At 42.2% G+C, this 22,650-nt stretch overlaps 1 long non-coding RNA gene across 1 annotated transcript; it reads right to left on the reverse strand.

The window, feature by feature from the left end:
* Positions 1–1,439: 1,439 nt before the first annotated feature.
* Positions 1,440–5,301, reverse strand: LOC122457279. Its single transcript, XR_006276749.1, has 3 exons — positions 5,266–5,301; positions 4,426–4,457; positions 1,440–1,550 (listed from the first exon to the last, which is right to left on the reverse strand). It is a non-coding gene; the product is annotated as an uncharacterized LOC122457279 (long non-coding RNA).
* Positions 5,302–22,650: the final 17,349 nt, after the last annotated feature.

The raw sequence follows: 22,650 nt of genomic DNA on the forward strand, positions 1-22,650 counted from the left end.
ATAAAATCATGAATGGCACAGAGACAGTGAATGGGGATATGTTATTTACCTTTCACATAACACAAGAACTAGGGATCATATGCTGAAATTAATGGGCAGCAGGTTTAAAACAAACAAAAGGAAGTATTTCCTCACACAGCACACAGTCAACCTGTGGAACTCTTTGCCAGAGGATGTTGTGAAGGCCAAACATGTAAATGGGTTCAGAAAAGAATTAGATAAGTTCCTGGAGGATAGGTCCATAAATGGCTATTAGCCGAGATGGTTATGGATGTAACCCCATATTCCAGATATTTCTAAACCTCCAACTGTCCTGTTCTGTTCATTTCCTCTGAAGCATCTGGCATTGGCCACTGTCAGAAGACATAACTTTGGGCTAGATGGACAATTAGTTTGACCTAACGTTGCCATTCTTATATACTTACCATCTCATGGAAACATCCAATAGTTGAAGCATCTGGAAAATGAATACTGTATTTGTAAACAATTTTAGTAGCTATGACACCTATAATTTAAAACTTGTCACAGCTTTACAAGTTTATTTAGTCCCAACTGTTGGGTATGGGCCACATCCACCATGACTAAATTGGCCTCATTAGCACTACAAAAAGTAATTTTCCCTCTGTTGATATTCATCCCTTCTTGTCAACTGTTGGGAATGGGCCACACCCACCCTAATTGAATTGGCCTTGTTAGCACTGACCACCCCCCCTTGGTAAGGCAACTCCCATCTTTTCACGTGCTGTAATATAAATACTGTTTACTGTATTTTTCACTCCATGCATCTGATGAATAGGGTTATAGCCCACAAAAGCTTATGCCCAAATAAATTTGTTAGTCTCTAAGGTGCCACAAGGACTCCTCATTGTTTTTGCTGATACAGACTAACATGGCTACCACTCTGAAAGGGCCCAATCCCCAGCTAGTATAAATCGGTGTCAGTCCATTTGAATCAATGGGCCAGATCCCTAGATGTTGTAAATCGGAGTCACTCAATTGGAATCAATGGGACAGATCCCCAGCTGGTGTAAATCAGCCCCACTGCCCTGGAATCAATGGCGCTATGCTGATTCACCCTCTCTGACAATCTGTACCACGGTGTCCATTTGACAGGAAGAAATAGATATGCTCCAGTGTCACCAATGACTGGACAAGGTTAGTGATGCTGGGAGATGAGACTATTCTGAGTGTAAGTGACATGCCTGGAATTTGTAAAGAATCTTTGGGAGTTAGATCCCCTGTCAATGGAATTTAGACTCTTCAGGGTCTGAATCCCTTGTGAAGATGAGACGTAGGCTGTGAAATCAGTTGGGCATTGTGACACTGAGCACAGCAATGCCTCAATAGCTTTAAAAACCGTCCCTTACATTCCTTTGATAATCCCAGCCTAAATTTCAGTGCAGAGAGCCGTAGATCTTACTGAGCCGAGATGCAGAGACGGCAGGTTCACTCTTCTGTTGCAGATGAAGTGTAGAATAAGGAGAGATCTCCAGGGCTCTGGTGTTCAGAGATTCATAGTTCTCTGTATCCTTGTCTTTCCCTTGGGGACCCTGGAAATAAAACGTGTGCATATTAACATGAAGCAAAGGGGCTGGTGTCTTTCTGAGAAAGCTGAGATTTAATGGCAGAACTCAGCTGTTCTACGGAGAAACCAATAATTCGTCATTAATAAACACAACAGGTGACTTTCCAAACTGCCCTAATAAATAACGAGCACACTAATTGTACAGCCAGTACATTTTTGGCTTTTCTTTCTGCGCTTACCAGAGTGATCACAAACTATTCCTGTCATTTACAAATTGACTCAATTATCCAAAACATTAAGGAGATTTTGCAGGTGAGTCAAGGGCAGTCTTTGGGGTGCTGACAGGAGCTGTCCAGGGTTGGGCTTTGGCCTTCAAGCTTCACAACTGGTCACCCACATCACTGCTAGGTTGAATGCACAGACTTCCTCTGTGACCCGGGTCTGCCCTTGGTGTCTCTAAGCATCTGACTGCCAGATGTTGGAACTGGAGGACAGGAGATGGATCACTTGGAAATTGCCCTATTCTGTTCATTTCCTCTAAAGCATCTGGCATTGGCCAGTGTCAGGAGACAGGATATTGGGCTAGATGGACCTTTGGTCTGACCCCGTGTGACCATTCTTATGTTCTAATGATCTTGGGCAAGTTGCTTAGTGTCTCCGCATTTCAGGTGCCCATTTATACAATGGAGATATCAGCATTGCTCTACCTCACAGGGGGGTTTATCAGGACAAACCCATCAAAGACTGTGAAGCGCATTGAGAGCTACTGGGGAAAAGTGCAATATAAGAGCTACAAATTGTTATTATTGTTATAATCCACATTCAGCATCCAACATGAGTATTCAACATCGAACATGTGTATTTGTGACTTTATCCACAGTCTGAGAGACTTATGCAGGCCAGCATCAGAGCTGTGGGATTCAGGGATACAAAATGACATGAACATAGTGAAAATGAACCAAACCCCTGACACATTCATCTATTTTTTTAAGTATTTGTCCAGCTCTACTGTTTATTGCAATTTCTGTCTGATAATTTTGCAGCTTTATCCAAACCAGAATTAATTGAGTCCAGATATCCCTGTGGTTATTATCAGATGCTGTAGTGTATTATTATACATACTATAAAATGAACTGAGACATAGAAAGGTGACATGTCCCATATCACACAGCAATTTAATCACAGAGCCATAAATAGGACATATCCCCAATCCCTGTAGTAGCTGTGTGACTAAATTTCCATGCAGAATCCTGCCCTTCTTGATCTAATCGCTAGATCCCATGAGTCCTGAATCCCTGCTCCTCCCCACTAGACCCCACTCCCTTCCCAGAGGTGGGGATAGAACCCTACCCTTCATGCTCTAACCATTAGACACCACTCCTCTCCCAGAGCTAGAAACAGATGCCAGGAGGAGAGTTGGGTGAATAATGGATTTTTCACTTCATTGGTAATTCTGAAAAACAAAAAAGACAAGTAGTTTTGAGTGGAACCAAAACCATCATTTTTGCGGGACTGTTTTTTTGGCAAATTTAAAGTTGAAAAAATTTCCATGTCAAAACATTTTGTTCATATCTACCTTGCTCTGACTATTAGAGCCCACTCCCTTCTCAGAGCTGGGCAGAGAACCCAGGAGTTCTGTCTCTCTGGCTCCACCCCTGCTGTAGCCCCTAGACCCCAATCTAGTGAACCTACGGGACATGGACTTCTTATGTAAAGCCCTGGTCAATAGCCCATTGAGGTAAATGGAAGTCTTTCCATTGACTCCAATGGACTTTGGATCAGACCTAAGTCACAAATGATACAATAAAGCGCCAATTTAAATATTTTTCTTTTACTAGCACTAAGGGAGTGTAAGCAGAGCGTCGGGTGTTGGACATTTGCTAGGTCTCCCCAAGTTTGTAATATGTGGGAACAGATATTGGGCGAGGACTTTTAATAAACAAAAATTTACTCAGTAACTCCCCTCCCAATTTTTTTTTCATAATCACTGATACTAAAGCCCCCTCTAAATTAGCTGGACAAAACATTTAGGTCCTGATTCTGCAACTCTAATGCAGGAGTTGGAGTTTTACCATGAATTTCAATGGGAGCAGGATTACTTTAGCCAGGTATATTTTTGCAGGGTTGTTGTAGCTGTATTAGCTCACCCACCTAGTCTCTCTTAGGCAGGTAAAATCATTGAACTGTGAATGCACAGTTTGTATAGTGATCATGAGCCTGTGTGAGGAGAAAATGCCTGTGAAATCCCCCACATTATTCTTTTTTTAAAAATTTTATTTTTTGTTAGTTAGTTTGTTTGTTTCTTTTGCGGTATGTTACCCACTGACAAAATGAGCTCCAGACCCAACCCAAAATCCTGAAGATTCCTACCTGGGACCAGAGGCCATTATGGGAGAAGAACATAAGTACTGCCGTCCAGGATCAGACCAAGGGTCCATCTAGCCCAGTATCCTGTCTTGGATGGTAGCCAGTACCAGAGCTTCAAGGGGAGTGTACAGAACAGGGCAATTTTTGATAGTTCCTTCTCTGTCATCCCCTCCTGGTTTCTGGCAGAGGTTTAGTGTCGACCCAACCATGGGTTTAAATCTTTGATCATATTGACAAATAGCCATTGATGGGCCTATCCTCCATGGACTTATCAAGTTCATTTTTGAACCTGGTTATATTTTTGGCGATCACAACATCCCATGGCAATGAGTTCCATGGGTAAATTGTGCGTTGTGTGGAAAAATACTTCCTGCTTGTATTAAACCTGCTGCCTATTAATTTCATCAGGTGATCTCTGGTTTTTGTATTGTGGGGAAGGGTGAATAACAGTTCCCTATTCTCTTTTGCCACCTCATTCATTAATTTATAGATCTCTATCCTATTCCCCCTCTTAGTCGTCTCTTTTTACTTACTGTGTAATGGGAACATCCAGTAGATGAGGCATCTGAAAAATAAATACTGCATTTATAGCCATTTTATTAATAATTTTTCAGGTCAAATAGCATCTGAATTTTAAACATTTCTTCAATCCCCATTATATGTGTGAGTAGTGCTGAAGGATTCAGACATCATGGGGATGATATCTCTAAAAACTGCTTTTCAATACTTAAGCGATGAGAGGAATAAATAGCAATTTAAACAATAAATCTACCATTTGAAGCATACATATGGGAGAGGTGATTTGGGGTCACTTTGGGATCTTTACTAGAAGGGCATCCAGTTCATGAAAAATGGAACCTAGGATCATGGATTTGGATTTGGGTCATGGTGGATTCTCCATCACCGACAATTTTAAAATCAAGATTGGAAGTTTTTTCCTAAATGAGCCACTCTAGGAATTACTTCAGGGCAGTTCTCTGGCTTGTGTTATGCAGGAGGTCAGACTAGATAGTCACAATGGTCCCTTCTGGCTTTGGAATCTATGAATCTATGACTCATTGCAATGGAACAGAATTGGCCTAGGTAATGAGCACCCACACCATTTGCTTTTCAGGAGAAATCCCAGCCTCCAGCCCTGGCTCCTACAATTGCATCATACCATGACTCACAGAATATATTCATCCTCCAATCAGTGGTTAGAAATTTATTGATGATGAGAAAAACAGTTTATACTGCAGGCTGATATTACAGGGTCCTGGGCCAGTGAATTAATTAACAAACTATTCATTTTCTAAATGCTTTGCCTTGACATCCAAATATACCAGATGAATGGGTAGATCAAAGGAGTAAGTTACTATGTTGGAACTTCATACCAATAAGCTTCCCTGCTGCAGTTTTGTCTGTGTTCTTATATGGATTTTGCTCCCTGTAGAAAGTGAGACAAAGGCTATATGAGTGAATGTGGAAAGTCACTTGTATTTACTGAGTTAAAACAAGAGAGGCCTGAGGTAAAGTCCCAGCTACCAATGTGATGCTTTGGCTTAGCAAATGTGATTGTGTCTTCCTCTACTGGCTGCTCCCAGCAGCTGGCTACTTAAGATAATGGTTTTTCCTTTAGCTCAACTGGACAGAATTATTCCACTGGCATTGCAGGGTGCAAACCTCACTGGTGGCCCTGGTATGTCTATTTGTATCTACAGTAGGTTACACAAATGCCTCTGATCTTTGGTAGAGGATGGACCTAGAATCCAAACCCAGGGCTGGACCTCAGTTTCACAAATGGCTCATATATTTTTAATAGATCTAAGCAAAACCCTGGATTCAAACACATCCAGAACTTGGGGAGATCCAGATCTGAATTTTGAGGGCTGGATCTGTTTTGCTTTAAAATCTTCAAAATTAGATTTAAGAACATGCCAAAAAAATTAACTGACTGGGCCAAGTTTGTGGCCACATATGGTAATTCTAACCTAGTTGTCCCTTTTAGCAGCTGGATCATGACACAAGTTGTGAGGCCTTATTCTCCCCCAATTACCAGTGGGACTGAAAAGGAACTGCCTTGGACAGTCAATTTTGGGGCTCATTTACCTCCTGGAAACCCTGGAAATTTTAGAGCCAGCTTCCCAAACAGGTAATAACACCTAGTGCTTATAAAGTGCTTTTCTTCAGTAGATCTCAAAGTGCTTTACAAAGAAAGACAGCATCTTTAGTCTCATTGTATAGATAGGGAAACTGAGGCACAGAGAGGGGAAATGACTCACCCATGGTCACCCAGCAACAGAACCAGGAACAGACCCTACAGCGTCTAAGTCCCAGGCTAGTGTGCTATCCACTAGGCAACACTGCTTCTCACTAGCACAGAGCTACATAAGCAAAGACCACTATACCTGAGGGTGCTCTAACTGAGAAAGGATCTTCACAGAGGGATTCATTTGTCCTGGTCACCAGATTTCTAGTGGGGTTAATTCCTGACTTGAGTCATAATCTATCTTCTTTGTTTTTCAGTTGTAATCAGTGTTTGCATGAAACAGCACATTCAACTTTAGGGCAGGGTAATTCTAAATCAAATACTATATTCCTGTAGCTACTATGGGATGTGTTAAGAGATAGTGTCCTCTTACCTTTGGTTTTTACATTGACATGCAGCTGAAAAGACAGAAAATGTTAGTGAAATGGCCTAAATGACTCGCTACGACATTAGTAAAGAAAAAGGGGAATAAAAAGCAAACTAGGTATGGGGTAAAGAGGCAGGGTCTAGAGTTCTGACCTCATCTAGATTTAGGCTAGGACCGTTTGTGCAAGTTTCAGGCCATGGCAGATACTGATGTGAGTTTCACCAGCTGTTCTCATAAGAATCTGGTCCAAAATATCACAAATTTCACAAGAGCAATTGGGCTTGTGAAATTTCTGATTTCTCAGGCCAAATCAGAGGCAGATCCCCCTTCTGGGTTAGGTTCTTTCCACAAATCAAAACTGAAGGGACAGATTCCAAACTGGCAATTTGCGATCAAGTTACTTCACCTCAAAGCTACAGTTTATGCTGATTGCAGTTGGCCAGAATGCAACCCCTTCCTGGCATTCATCTTTATTCATAAATTATAAACAAAATCCAACCCAAGCCTCCTCCCTGAGCTTTTTTGCTCCCCAGGCCTCCTCCGGAAGGACCACTCAGTTCACGCCCTAGGTCATCCCTTTCTAGAGCCAGTCCCACTTCTGTTCCATCTAGATGGGGTAAAAACAGTGAATCAGAAAGATGCATTAATGTTTTCTAGAAGAATCACCACCTGCTAACAGGTGGAATTTTCAGGCCAATGCTGCCAGAATGTTACAGGATTCAAATACTAAACCCCTGAATTTGGGCTGTATTCACATTTGAAGTTCTGACATTGGCCTATCTCAAAAAGAAACGTACTGCAAACATCTAATAGTGATTCTATCCTGGCTCCCTGAACCTGTTTGAGAGCATTATGGAACCTGGAGATTTCTTCTGAAGTTTGTCTTATCTACCTTCTAACAGGTGTAGGTGTTTACATACCTTTCGTTATTACTAGATACATAACCAAGCACAGACCCAGGGTGGTAGGAATTGCAATTCCAAGTATTATTTGCAGTCCTAGAAAACCAAAGTAACATGAATATTTACAGAAAACAAATAACATTAGGCTAGAAATAAAGGAAAAGAGAAACGAGAATATGTTGAAGATAGCTGGCCCCTCAACAGCCAGACCAAAAATAAGTATCTAATATATAAAGATGTCTGTCACAGCCCACTCAGTGAATGATAGAATGAATTTTTAGAGCGGCTCAGACACCAGAATTTCTGTTCTGTGGGAAATTCTAACATTTCAAAATTTGTTTTCATTCCAGATTGGAACAAAAAGCCCCAAATTTTAAAATTCCTGCAAAAAGAAAATTGCTAAAAAAATTGACCCTAAACTACAGAAATATTTTGTTTTGATAATGTTAAATAATTTTGTTTTTGTTAAGGTAAAAGATAGGTTGAATCATTGTAATATATTCAATATAATATTAAATACAAATCATATAAATAAAATATGCTAAAATCAATATTTATTTATATTTATACTATAATGTTTATAACATTATTATAATGTGAAAGTCAAAATGATTCATTTGGACATTTCATCTGTTTCATCTGTACAAACTCTTTGAAATGGGCCACCCTGATTACCACTACAAAAGTGATTCTTCCTCCTGTTGATAATAGCCCACTTTAATTGAATTGTCTCATTAGAATTGGTAAGGCAATTCCCATCTTTTCATGTACTATGTATATATATCTTCCTACTTTATTTTCCACTCCATGCATCTGATGAAGTGGGTTCTAGCCCACAAAAGCTTATGCCCAAATAAATTTGTTAGTCTCTAGGTGCCACAAGTACTCCTCGTTGTTTTTGCTGATACAGACTAACGTGGCTATCACTCTGAAACCAGAACCAATTCAGTAGCAGTGTTGTCCAGGTTGGAAGATTATCTGTACATATTCTAGGACCAGTTCTGTCCCAGACCAAATCTGGCTGGAGGTTCTAGCACTGGAAACTCTGCTTGGGACAGAGGCTGTGGCAGCATAAATTGGCCACAAGGTCCTTTCTTCTGGTTCAGAGTGATCCAGGAAGGCTCTAACTCAGCCCTCCCCTTAGAGCTCCCACTGGCAGAGATACCATGGAGCACCCTGGTAGAAGCTGGGGTTGGGGAAATATCATCTGCCCTCCCTTGAGGTGAAACCTGCTGGGAAACAAACAGCCTCACTCTGGGAATGACAGTGATGGTGATTTATACCACATTGCACCAGTCTAACTGAATGCAGCCCATTCAATGGATGTTCTGTGTGTATACTCTTCAAGAAGAAGGGCGGAGAGTGAGAGCACAAGATAACAGCTCCTACAGGAAGGAGCTCTGCTTTTCTGGAATTCACATCCTACTGGGCACTGGAGAAGTTTCCTAAATCATGAGTGAATGAGATGATTTACCATTGGAAGAGGTCGTCTCTGGATCACGGCTGCTGGAATTGGTGGTTTTGTCTGTGCAAAAATTACAAGAGCAGAAAGTGTTAAAGCAAAAGCCGGAAACCCTCTTAGATATGCTAACACTGAGGCAGTCGCTTGTTTCCCATATTGGGGAAGAGGGTAACAAATCATTGTTTTGAAATGTAAAGCAACGCTCATAGCTAGGCTTGGCAGAATCTGATTTTTATAATTTCATCCAACAATATTAATATTTACTTTGAAACATTTTATACTTATTAATTTACATTTTCACAGTTGCACAAATTATGGATGTTAAGCATTTGTTTGTATTTTTACCAATTTAAATTTTCACTGTGAGAAGGAAGTATGGGGGAGGGTCAAACAATTATTGAATGACATAAATACTGATATTCAAAAAGTTAAAACTTGATACCATTAAAACACAAATTGTCAGCATCACATGTCAAAATGTAAACAGTAAATATCCTTACATCAAATTCTAAGAAGTTCTGAAGGAGCATTTTTCTTATTTTATCTATCTGTAAATTTTGATATTATCTATGAAAATATTTGTTTCATCAATTTGTCTGTGTGTACGGTGAAATCAATGTTTATTGACATTTACTGATAAAAATCTAATCCTTCCATCCTAATCTAATACTACTCATACAGTGCACTGAAACTCCGAATTACCTACTCATGGGATTTGACATTTTGAAATTTCTTTTTTGTTCCTATGTGGAAATTTTTTTTAAAATTCCCATAAACTGGAAATTCTGAAAATTTTGAATTTGAGAAAGGCTTGTGTGGGAATTTTGAAAATTTGTTTCAGATTTTTGAAATTTTGAAATTTCATTTTGGAGTAACACAACTGTGTTTTGGAATTTATTTTGTTTTGTTTCATTTTATATTATCTTTACATAATTTCATGACATTTTGCACTACTCCTATTACTACTGACAAGACAATAGTTGAAAAATTCTATTATTTTTATTTTACTTTACAATCATTAAGGGCAGCTGCTACTTAGTACTGACTGGAACAGCTTATCTTCTTTTCTAAATAAAATGTCTCCTGTCTGTGTCACAATGAAACAGTTTAAATGAAATTCCAAAAATCTGAAATGAAATTATGATTTTTTTTTATTCAAATGGGTAAGAAAAAGACATTTCAGAATGTTGAAATCCCATGAACCGGTAATTCTGAGTTTCAATCAGCTCCATAGGGGAATCTTTACATTTCAAAACAAACAAAACTCATTTCAATTTTTTTTCCTACAGGAATTTTCATCAAATTTGACACATTTTGAAATGTTTCAATTTAGATGGAAATGTAATTTTTCTGTCAAAAAAGCATTTCAATGAAAAATCTTTGACCAGCTCAGTTGCCTCAGCACTAGAATTCACCGGGGCACGTCTGGTGTAAATCTGGCCCTGCTCAGCACTAGATGTCATAGCCACTCAAGGCCAACGAACTGGAAGTGGTGAGTTCCAGGGATTACCAGACCTGGATTCCAACCTTAGCTTTGCCACTGATCTGATTTATGATCTTGAGCAACTCCCTTCCCCTCTCTGTGCCTCAGTTTCCCACTAACACTCACTGTCCTGTTTGAAGTGCTACAAGATCTACAGATGGGAAGTACTGTACTACAGCTGAGTGTGATTAAAAATATATCCAAATTCAGCGTACGACTCTGTGGTCCTAAATCTGCCATCAGTGATGGCCTTTGAAATAATGCACAAAGGTGGGCAAACAAGAGGATTTGTTATTCATTGAATATTTCATAGAAAATATTTCACAAAAATTGTTAATTAAATAATTGAATGATTATATCTGACCTGCCCTATCCACAGTTGGAACATCTCCCATCATTAGAGTATCTAAGTAATTTTAAATTTAGCCTGATGACACATCTCTGGCAGAGCAAAGGGAAATATTATTTCTCCCTTTTATGGATTGAGACATTGTGACAGATTTCTGTTACCAATCTGCCTAAGATCTCGGGTGATCAGTCTGAGACCGCAGGACCGTTCGGGGGGGGAGATACAGGAATACACCATGTGACTAAATTTTAAAGCTTTATTGGTAAAATAATAAAAGAACAGCGGTGAGTGCTGGAATCGCATCCACGTCACTCGGAGGAAGGAAAAAGTGTTCTAACCCACTTCCATACTCACACTCTTAGCTACCCCAGGCTGGCCAGGCCTGAGGTGTACCATCAGAAGAGGGGAGGGGTTGGACGGGAGTCTGTCCTGTGCACAGGTCATTCGGGGTTCCGCTGAAAAGTCTCCAACTTGCTTCCTCTCTTGGGAGGGTTTTTAAGCCCTGGGGTCTTTTGGGGGCATCCCCTTCAGAGACCTTTGTTCCGCATGCTCGGTGTACCAGACCAGACTGGCCTTCTGTGGCGTCTTCAGCTTCCCCCAAAACACACTGGCTCCAGGGTCACAAAGGCAGACGGTTGAGTCTCACTGGGCAGCCAACCTTCTCAAATGTCTCAAATCTAATCTCAGTCCTGCAACTTGCTTTGCTTTTGTTTTGCTTCTGTCTTTATTTCTCACAGCCAGCTGTGTTTTTTGGTGCTTGGCATGCAGAGCAAGACAGACTCTTGATTCTTGACAGTGAACACAGAGCAGCTTTCTCTTTATCTCTAGGCCAAGCTGAATTGTCAAATTAACCTGTTCCTTTCCCCCCCTCAGCCGCCTGAGACCCGCAAAGGAACCTTTCATTCTACTCTCATACCTTTAACCCTTCCCAGAACACCTTGCAATGCTTGCAACAGTGTTAGCAACATGCAATACTGATCTGTTTCCCCAGGGGACTTGAGGGAGGGGGCCATTTGGGTTTGACAACATCAGATGGATTAAAAAATTTCCATTGTGGGATTTGAACCCACCTGGCTTGAAGATATAGCCACGGCTTTAAGCACAGAGCCATCCTTTGCCCCGCAAAAATCCTAGTGAATATTTTTCAAATAATAGATTGTTGAATGATGTTTCCAGTTACTTTTGTGACATTTTGCCAAATATTATTTAATCAGCTCTGTAGTTTTCAGCCCTCCCAGCACCCAGCATTGGCCATTGTTGAAGAGGATATCCCAGAGTACATGGACATTTCAGACCTAGTCCTGCAAAACAGCTGAGTGCTAAATGAGAAATATTCGTCGTCTGAAACTCCCATTCACTCTCATGGCAATTAAGGGTTCTCTGCACTGCACCAGCCACACTGAGCTCCTCTGAGGAACAGATACTCATTGCATTCCAGTTCTGAAACCAACAATGCAATGCTGAGTGTCCCCATTGAAAGAGTTGCTTGCTGGAGCAAGGGATGCAGGAATGGGCCCTGTGTTACCACAATATGCTACTAAACAAAATACTAAACAATGGGAGCATTTTTATCCTCTGCACAGTGGATGCCTCCTCACCTGTGACACTCAGGTAGCGGGCGATGCTGAGGTGAGAACTCTGCACTTGGTTATGGAGGCCCTTGTGCTGATACACACAGGAATAGTTGCCCGAACTCTGCCCAGACACATGATGGGGAAAGTCAAAGGACAATTTTCCTGGCACAGCTGGTTTCCTGGTCATTTCCTTGCCATCCTTGCAAAGGAAAGCGAAGCTCACGGGGGCATCTGAGGGGGTGAGACACCGATAAAGAACAGTGTCGCCCACATAAGCCGATGACTTGTCCAGGAATAGTTCAGGAGCAGGGAGATCCCCTGGAAAAACAGAGACCATAAAACATGCACCTAATCCAGTTCCTGTGGAAGAGAAAGGGCCCAACCCAATTTGGGGCCTAGATTGGGTCTGTAGAGTCCTGATTTTCAAAAGGTTCTGGGCACTCCGGACTTGAAATGAAATCCTTAGGATCTGCAGGGGCTCAGTGCTAGACCTGAATGAATAATTGATTTTTGGTTTTGAGGGGAAAACTGAAAAATCTGTGGGGGGAAATAGTTAAGTTTGAACCGAAGCTGAATTTTCTTTTTGCTTTTTTCGCTCTTAAACAAACAAACAAACAAACAAACAAACAAACAAACAAAGAAACAAACAAACACATTTCTTTTTGGTCAAACCAAGATTTTTTTTTTCATTTTTTTCATTTTGAGTTATTTTTTGGTATTTTTCAACTCCTTTTTTTTTCTTAAACTAGCTAACTTTTGAAACAAAATGCCATTTCAAAATAAAAAGATGACATGAACCATTTCAACTTTTTATTTTTATTTTTCAGTTTTTTGGGGCTAAAACTATTCACTGAGTTTGACCCAAATTTGCAGACATATTCCGTGTCCCAGTGAATTTGCTGTTCACTGAAGAAAATTCACCCAATTCTATTCAGCACCTTGGACAATGTGCCTCTGCAGATCTCAGGGACTTCATTTAGAGTTGTGGATATTCAGCACTTTTGAAAAACAATTTCATTAGTGTGATTATCGAAAAAGGGGCTTACACACTGTGGTGATGAGAATGGTATAATAACCTATAAAGACTAAACTAGACTAGAATAGCTGGTCAAGATTGCACAATTATTGTGGTGAAATTTACAAAATCTGAGATTCTTTTTTTGTGATTTTCAGGGATATCCCAGTTATATTATTTAAATCTGCCATAGCTTAGCTGAAGTAAGTTCTCCATTTCCAGGTCTCTTATATAGCTATTCACACAAGTACAATGCAGGTATGAAGCTCTATCAGAAAGGCAGCATTTTACAATCACTTTTCTCAGGGTTAAACTATGACACAAGATGCCAGGTAGTGGAGAAGCAGGGCCAGTGGGTGTCATTGGCCACTCTACAATTTCACAGATATAGCTGTGGTCAGAAAAGGATGGCATTAAAACAAGAGGCAGCCCTGTTTTCATAGTCAACTCAAGTCAGTGCTCACCTGATGAGGAAATGCAGTTGGAGGCTGGCTGCTGCTGGAATGTAAAATTCAAAGCTTTGGGAGAAAAAATAAAGCTACTTTAGGGAAAAACATCATCATTTTTCCTTTAATCTGAAAATGATTCACAGCTGCAGAATTTCCATAAGGTGCCAATTCAGTTAGGGTTGTGGATGAGGCTGGAGAATCCTTTGCTGGGGCATTCTAGGAACTGTCTCCCTGGGGACAACACTTAGATGCGATGGGAAAGCTTGTGTGTCCTGTTTCATGGCACACAAACAGAGAAATTAAATAAAGGCATAATACTCTTGTTGGAACATTGCAACATTATACCATTTATTTATTAGAATCCAGAACCTTAATACATAAGAACCAAAAACAGAGAGAGAAAAAGCAGGCTGCTCCCTGAGACAGAAAGGTGTAACTCACCCCACCTTGGTCTAGGCTGCCTCTTTGCAGACTGATTGCTGCTGGACCCAGATTGCACATTTTCCTACAGATCCCCCTACCTGCAATCAGGACCAGGAAAACCCCCTGACATTTTAAATGACAGTCACAATTTTAGCAGAATTTTCAATATGTCACACAAGGAACCAGTAGTGCACTGGTCCTCCATCTTGGTGGTTGAGCAAGAAGCCAAACTATCTTCATAAAAGAGTTAAGCTATAGAAACACAAGGGAGCCGTTCCAGCACACAGAACAACAGATAAGGAGAGTATGGCCCTGCTCGTGCCTTAACAGCACAGAACAGTTTCTGAGGCAAGCTCTCAGCTCTGCAATAGCGTATAACAGCTCTGTCTATGACAGGACAATTTTACTCATAGTTTTCTTAAGGGGGAAACAAAGCCCAGTACTCACAAACAAGCCACAAAAAGAAAAGGAGTACTTGTGGCACCTTAGAGACTAACAAATTTATTAGAGCATAAGCTTTCGTGAGCTACAGCTCACTTCATCGGAAATGCATCCGATGAAGTGAGCTGTAGCTCACGAAAGCTTATGCTCTAATAAATTTGTTAGTCTCTAAGGTGCCACAAGTACTCCTTTTCTTTTTGCGAATACAGACTAACACGGCTGCTACTCTGAAACAAGCCACAGACACAGCGCGAGAATCATTGGTGGAATCAGCATTCATTCAACTGCCTTCAAATTCTGCAGTGGCTTCTGTTCCCCAAGCACAAAGGGAACTGCTCTGAATCTCCTCCAAGTCCTTGGGTCTCAGACAAAGGAAAAGCTCTGTTCTGCAGTCTCCACTCTGTCTGATGCTCCTCACAGCCTAGGAGCTGCAGTCTCGGTGCCGTGGGTCACCTTCTTCTCTGCAGGATTCAGGCCAATGGGAAGCCACAGCTGGTCGCTGCTGCGTTCTGCTTTGCTCCTTGAGGTTTAGATGCTTTCTCCAGTGACCTGTCTCTTCTGATTCTCGGGTTTAGATAGGGGACGAGCTGCAGTGGCTCTCTGGGTCTGAATCATTGATGCCCTGCACCTGGCGCTGTGTTTGCATCAGGGCAAAGAGCTACAAAAAGAGGATGGAAATGTTTCACATTCACTTTGTACTGGTGCAAATGATGGCACAAGGATCACAATATCAGAAAATCAGGCTTCCTGTTCCCAGGTCATCTCTGTTCATTCTGGTCTAGGTAAAGGGGAGGCTGCAGTCCCCAGCTGCTCTCCCTGTTCTCTTGCTATGGTCAAGCCAGCAAATAAGTGGCGGCTGCTCTCAGCTGAGTGGTTGTTTCTGTTCCTTTGCGCTAAAATAGACAGAAAGCCACAGCCGCTCTGTGCTCTAGCGTCTCCGCTTCTCTGCTGTCTGTGTGAGCCAGAAAGGGACGCCGCTGTCTTGGGATGAGAATAGAAACAGCTTTTCACCATCGAGACTGAGACAGGGGCTCCATTCATTAGGGGTCAAATTCCCCCAACCTCAGGCCCAGGCACCACTTAGATGCCGTGCCCATGACCTGCCAGCCTGGGCACATCTGTCACGGTGGGAGCATCTCATTGGTTCGTAGAGTGACACTCTAATATTCTCACCATTCTTTTCTAGCAACTTATTTACACAGAGTAACATTTGCTTCTGTTTTGTGAATGCACGTTGAACAGGGGCTTCGTTGAGCTGTGCCCAGTGATGCCCAGGGCTCTGGTTACAGCTAATTTAGCTCCCTGCAAGGGTATAAGTGGGTCTAGCTATTCCTTCCAATGAGCACTGCCTTGTTTCCCCTCAAGCATTGCCAGGCATGACCTCAACATGGAATTTATTTCCTATTGAGCCACCCATTCCCTCAGCTCTGACAGGCCCTTCTGAAGTTCCACACAATCTTCTCTGGGCTTGGCTATTCTGAGAAGAGTCACAGAGGTTCATGCCAAAAGGAGCCACTAGATTATCCAGTTTGACCTCCTGTATATCACAGGCCACCAGCACCACCCAGCACCAGCACACTAAACCCAACAAACAAAATCAGATGAAAGTATTACAGTCTGCAAGAGACTTAGGAAATTGTGTGCCACAGGCAGAGAATAGGAAGGATAGTGGTGCATCTGTGCCCAAGACTGCTGCAATGGCTTGGAACTGATTATGTGAGAAATACCCAGATAATCCCAGCAAGTAACCCTCACCCCACACTGCAGAGGAATGCAAAAAACAAAAACCAACCAACCTTCACCCTCCCCCGAAATTCCTGACAATCTGAGCTGGGAAAAATTCCTTACTGACCCCATACATGGCAACCTGCTAGACCCTGAGCATATTGTGCCATCTGCAGATTTTGCTACTTCACTGTTCACTCCCCTTTCCAGATAATTAATAAACATATTAAACAACAGAGGGCCTAGTACAGATCCTTTAGGCACCCTCTATTCTCCTTAGTTGATCATTTATTCCTATTCTTTCTATCTTTGATCCAGTTTCTGTGCCATGACAGAATTTTGCCTCTCATCCAATGATTACTTAGTTTTAGGGCTATCAAGTGATTAAAAAGAATAATCAAGATTAATCGCAGGATTAAAAAAATGTAATTGAGATTAAGTGCGCAATTAATCACACTGTTAAGCAACAATAGAATACCATTTATTTAAATATTTTAGGATGTTTTCTACATTTTCAAATATATTGATTTCAGTTACAACACAGAATAAAAAAGAGTACAGTACTCACTTTATATTTATTGTTGATTATAAGTATTTGCACTGTAAAAAAACAAAAGAAATAGCATTTTTCAATTCACCTAATACAAGTACTGTAGTGCAATCTCTTTATCATGAAAGTTGAACTTACAAATGTAGAATTATGTACAAAAATGCATTAAAAAATAAAACAATGTAAAATTTTAGAGCCTGCAAGTCCACTCAGTCCTACTTCTTATTCAACCAATCGCTAAGACAAACAAGTTTGTTTACATTTGCAGGAGATAATGCTGCCTGCTTCTTGTTTACAATATTACCTGAAAGTGGGAACAGGTGTTCACATGGCACTGTTGTAGCCGGCATCGCAAGATATTTATGTGCTAGATGTGCTAAAGATTCATATGTCCCTTCATGCTTCAATCACCATTCCAGATGACATGTGTCCATGCTGATGACGAGTTCTGCTCAATAACAACCAAAGCAGTACAGACCACTGAATTTTCATTTTCATCATCTGAGTCAGATCCCATCAGCAGAAGGTTGATTTTCTTTTTTCGTGGTTCAGGTTCTGTAGATTCCGCATCGGAGTGTTGCTCTTTTAAGACTTCTGAAGGCATGCTCCACACCTTGTCCCTCTCAGATTTTGGAAGGCACTTCAGATTCTTACACCTTGGGTCAGTTAGAAATCTCACATTGGTACCTTCTTTACATTTTGTGAAATCTACAGTGAAAGTGTTCTTGAAACGAATATGTTCTGGGTCACCATCCGAGACTGCTATAATATGAAATATATGGCAGAATGCGGGTAAAACAGAGCAATTCTCCCCCAAGGAGTTCAGTCACAAATTTAATTAAAACATTATTTTTTTAATGAGCATCATCAGAATGGAAGCATGTCCTCCAGAATGGTGGGCCGAAGCATGAAGGTCCATATGATTGTTTATCATACCTGACAAGTAAATACCTTTTAATGCCAGCTACAAAAGTGCCATGCAAATGCCTGTTCTCACTTTCTGGTGAAATTGTAAATAAGAAGAGGGCCACACTATCATCTGTAATTGTAAACAAATTTGTTTGTCTAAGAGATTGTCTGAACAAGAAGTAGGACTGAGGGGACTTGTTGGCTCTGAAGTTTTACGTTGTTTTGTTTTTGAGTGCAGTTATGTAACAAAAAAAATCTACATTTGTAAGTTGCATTTTCACAACAAAGAGATTGCACTACAGTATTTGTATGAGGTGAATTGAAAAATACTATTTGTTTTATCATTTTTACTGTGAAAATATTTGTAATAAAAATAATATACACCTTGATTTCAATTACAACACAGCATACAATGTATATGAAAATCATCCAAAATATTTAATACATTTCAATTGGTATTCTACAGTGCAATTAAAACTGTGATTAATTTTTTAAATCGCAATTACATTTTTTGAGTTAATCACGTGAGTTAACTGCAATTAATTGATAGCCCTACTTAGTTTCTTTACTAACCACCTAAAAGGGACTTTGTCAAAGGCTATTGAAAGGCCAAATAAATTATATTAATTAGTTCTCCTTTATCCACTATCTAGTGGATTAGAAAGACGTGCTTTTCCATTGCAGAAGCCATGCTGGCTAGTCCCTACCATGTCATGATCATGAAGGTGGCCTATAATTCTATTTCTAATAATCATTTCCATTCCAAGTAAGGCTCACTGGTCTATTACACCCGGATCATCTAAATGCAAATGTATACATCTAGGAACAAAGAATGTTGGTCATACTTGTAGGATGTGGGGGCTCTTTCCTGGGAAGCAGAGACTGAAAAAGATTTCGGGAGCATGGCCGATAATCATAGAATCATGGAAGATTAAGGTTGGAAGAGACCTCAGGAGGTCATCTAGTCCAACCCCTGCTCAAGGCAGGACCAACACCAACTAAATCATCCCAGCCAGGGCTTTGTCAAACCAGGCCTTAAAAACCTCTAAGGATGGAGAGTCCACCACCTCCCTAAGTAACCCATTCCAGTGCTTCACCACGCTCCTAGTGAAATAGTGTTTCCTAATATCCAACCTAGGTTAGTCCCGGGAGAGAGACTTTTGGGTGGGACCAGGCGGAGGACCCCAGATATGATAACTCCAGGAAAGAGGTGATCGAGATTGATGGGATACCCGTGGATGGGAAGGTCCGGGGTCCCGGACCTTACTTTATAGTGAAGAAAGATCTCCTGTACCGCGTGGTGCAAATGCAGGAGCAAGAGATACAACAACTTCTGGTGCCACAAAAACATCAAAAAGCCATATTGAGGCTCGCCCACAGTCACCTGTTTGGAGGACACCCAGGGGTAGAGAAAACCCAGGCACGGATCCTGCGGAGGTTCTTCTGGCCAGGAGTACATGAAGATGTCCAGCGATACTGCACCTCTTGTCCGGAGTGTTAGTTACATAGCCCTCGCCCGCACTTGCGGGCTCCTTTGATACCTCTTCCAATAATAGATGTTCCTTTTGAACAGATAGCCATTGATCTGGTAGGGCCCCTAGAGAAAACAGCTCAGGGCCACCAACATGTGCTTGTTGTACTGGATTATGCAACTCGGTACCCGGAAGCTGTTCCCCTGCACAACACAGCTTCCAAGACAATAGCTAAGGAGTTAGTACAGATCTTTGCCTGGGTTGGGCTACCCAAGAAGATATTGACTGATCAAGGGACACCTTTCATGTCCAAGTTGATGAAAGATCTCTGTTCATTGCTCCATGTACAAGCCCTATGGACCTCTGTATACCACCCGCAAACAGATAGCCTTGTTGAAAGTTTCAATAGGACCCTCAAGGCCATGATCAGGAAAGTGGTGAGCCAGGATGGGAAAGATTGGGATACTCTTTTGCCTTACCTCATGTTCGCCATCCGGGAGGTTCCCCAAGCCTCCACGGGTTTCTCTCCATTCGAACTACTATATGGGCGCCACCCTTGGGGCATATTGGATATAACCAGAGAAGCCTGGGAAGAGGAGCCAAATCCTGGAAGAAACATAGTTGAGCATGTACTGCAGATTAGAGATACGATAGCCCGAGTTACGCCCATTGTACGGGAACACTTGGAGAGAGCACAGGAGACCCAACGAACCCATTATAACCACCAAGCAAAGCTTCAACTGTTCCAACCAGGGGATCGGGTGACGGTACTGGTGCCCACAGCAGAAAGTAAACTGTTGGCCCAAATTATTTTGGCCTACAAAATAATTGAAGCCGTGGGAGAGGTGAACTATAAGGTGTGGCAGCCAGGCCGCCGGAAATCGGAGCAAATTTACCACATCAATCTTCTAAAACCTTGGCATGATAGAGAGACATGCTTAGTCATGCAGGAGACCCTTCCCCAGGAGGATAATTTACACGAGCAAGTGAGGATATCATCCGACTTGACGCCGATCCAAAAGATCAAGGCAGCCGACATGATTAATCGCAACAGAGATGTGTTCTCTACAAAACCAGGGCGGATGACTGAGACCTATCACCATATCCGCATGATCCCTGGAGCCAAGGTAACATTGAGACCCTACCGAATCCCAGCAGCCAAAAGAGAGGAAATCAAGGCCAAAGTAAAGAAAATGTTAGAATTAGGGGTTACTGAAGAATCTTACAGTCAGTGGTCCAGTCCAATTGTTCTAGTGCCTAAACCTGATGGTACCATGAGATTCTGTAATGACTTTCACCGACAGTTTGATGCATACCCCATACCACGCATCGATGAACTGGTTGACAGACTGGGTAGTGCCTGATTCTTGACTATACTGGATCTGAAAAAAAGGGTACTGGCAGATTCCTCTGACCAAAGAAGCTAAAGAAAAGACAGCATTCTCCACCCCGGATGGGCTATTCCAGTACACCGTCCTCCCTTTTGGGCTACATGGGGCCCCAGCCACGTTCCAGCACTTCATGGATAAGCTGCTGGGCCCCCCCCCCATACTAGTTATGCAGCTGCATACCTAGATGATGTCATCATCCATATGCCAGACTGGGGAACCCACTTGGAGAAAGTTGAGGCAGTACTGCGCACCTTAAGATGGGCTGGCCTCACTGCTAATCCCGCTAAATGCGCCATAGGGCTAGCAGAGGCTAGGTACCTGGGATATATTGTGGGAAGGGGCATAGTGAAGCCCCAAACGAATAAGCTAGAGGCAATTCAAAACTGGCCCCGGCCGACCTGAAAGAAACAGGTCCGTGCGTTCCTAGGCGTGGTAGGCTACTACCGACAGTTTATTCCCCACTTTGCTACTAGGGCAAGTCCCCTAATGGACCTGGTGAAGGCCCGCGGTCCAGACATGGTAAAGTGGACCGATGCAGCAGAGGGGGCATTTACAGACCTTTGGACGGCCCTCTGTAATGACCCCGTACTCATAGCTCCGGACTTTAACAGGGAATTTGTTTTACAAACAGACGCTTCCGAGGTGGGGTTGGGAGCAGTTCTGTCACAAATGGGGGAGAAGAGGAACACCCAATCCTCTACCTAAGCAGAAATCTTCTCCCAAGAGAACGGAAATATGCAGTGGTCGAGAGAGAATGCCTTGCTGTCAAATGGGCTTCGGAGACACTGTTATTACCTCTTAGGCTGACAATTTACTCTTGTGACGGACCATGCACCCCTCCAGTGGATGCAGTGGAATAAGGAAAAGAATGGAATGGTCACCAGGTGGTTCTTATCCCTCCAACCATTTCAGTTCTGCATACGGCACAGGGCTGGATGCCATCATGGCAACGCTGATGGTCTGTCACGAGCATACTGCCTGGCGTTCCAAGTTGCCCAACTCTATGGTGTTGAGCGGGGGGAGGGGGGGCGGGATATGTGACAGGGCAAGGTCAGATGGCTATGGAAGAGTAGTAGATATATTAGCTCCAGGCTAAACAAATCCCTGGTACCAGGATAAGTGAAATGGCAACTGCTCCAGGACAATTAAGACACCTGGGGCCAATTAAGAACTTTCCAGCAGGCAGGGAGAAGGTTAGGTTGATTGGGACATCTGATGCCAATCAGGGGCTGGCTGAAACTAGTTAAAAGCCTCCCAGTCAGTCAGGTGGGAGTGCATGTCAGGAGCTGTGGGAAGAAATTGCGCGGTCGGAAAGGCTGAGTAGTACACACCATATCAGGCACAAGGAAGGAGGCCCTGAGGTAAGGGTGAAGTGGAGCTTGAGGAAGTGAGGGCTGCTGTGGGGGAAGTAGCCCAGGGAATTGTACATGTCATGTTTCTAAAAGGTCAGCTACCATAGCTGATACTATTAGGGTCCCTGGGCTGGAGCCAGGAGTAGAGGGTGGGCCTGGCCCCCCCCACCTTTGCCCCCTGATTAATCACTGAGACTGGGAGACAACAGAGACTGTGCAAGGAAGGATAACTTCTCCTCACCTCCCTTGCTGGCTTATGATGAAAATGGCTCAGTAGACTGTGACCCTTGTCTCTAGAGAAAGAAGGGTTATGTGGAGGGTCACAGTGAGCCTGTGAGGCTAGAGAAATCCGCCAGGAAATGCGGGACCCACAGAGGCAAGGACAGAGCTTTGTCACAATATATAAAGAATTCCTATAGTGTGAGTGTTGCACCTGTGCACATCGGGGTTCCCAAATTACATGATAATTTTACAATAATCTTATTGGGCCTGATCTTGGCACAAGAACCTGTTAATCCTCAATTTACAATTATATATACCCAATTTTGGGTCAGGCTACAGAAGAGTCCTGAGAATTAGGAAACATGCCTGATAGTGAGAGACTCAAGGAGCTCAATCTCTTTAGTTTAACAAAGAGAAGATTAAG

Source organism: Dermochelys coriacea, chromosome 23 (genome assembly GCF_009764565.3).
Source record: "Dermochelys coriacea isolate rDerCor1 chromosome 23, rDerCor1.pri.v4, whole genome shotgun sequence".
Lineage (NCBI taxonomy): Eukaryota > Metazoa > Chordata > Testudines > Dermochelyidae > Dermochelys > Dermochelys coriacea.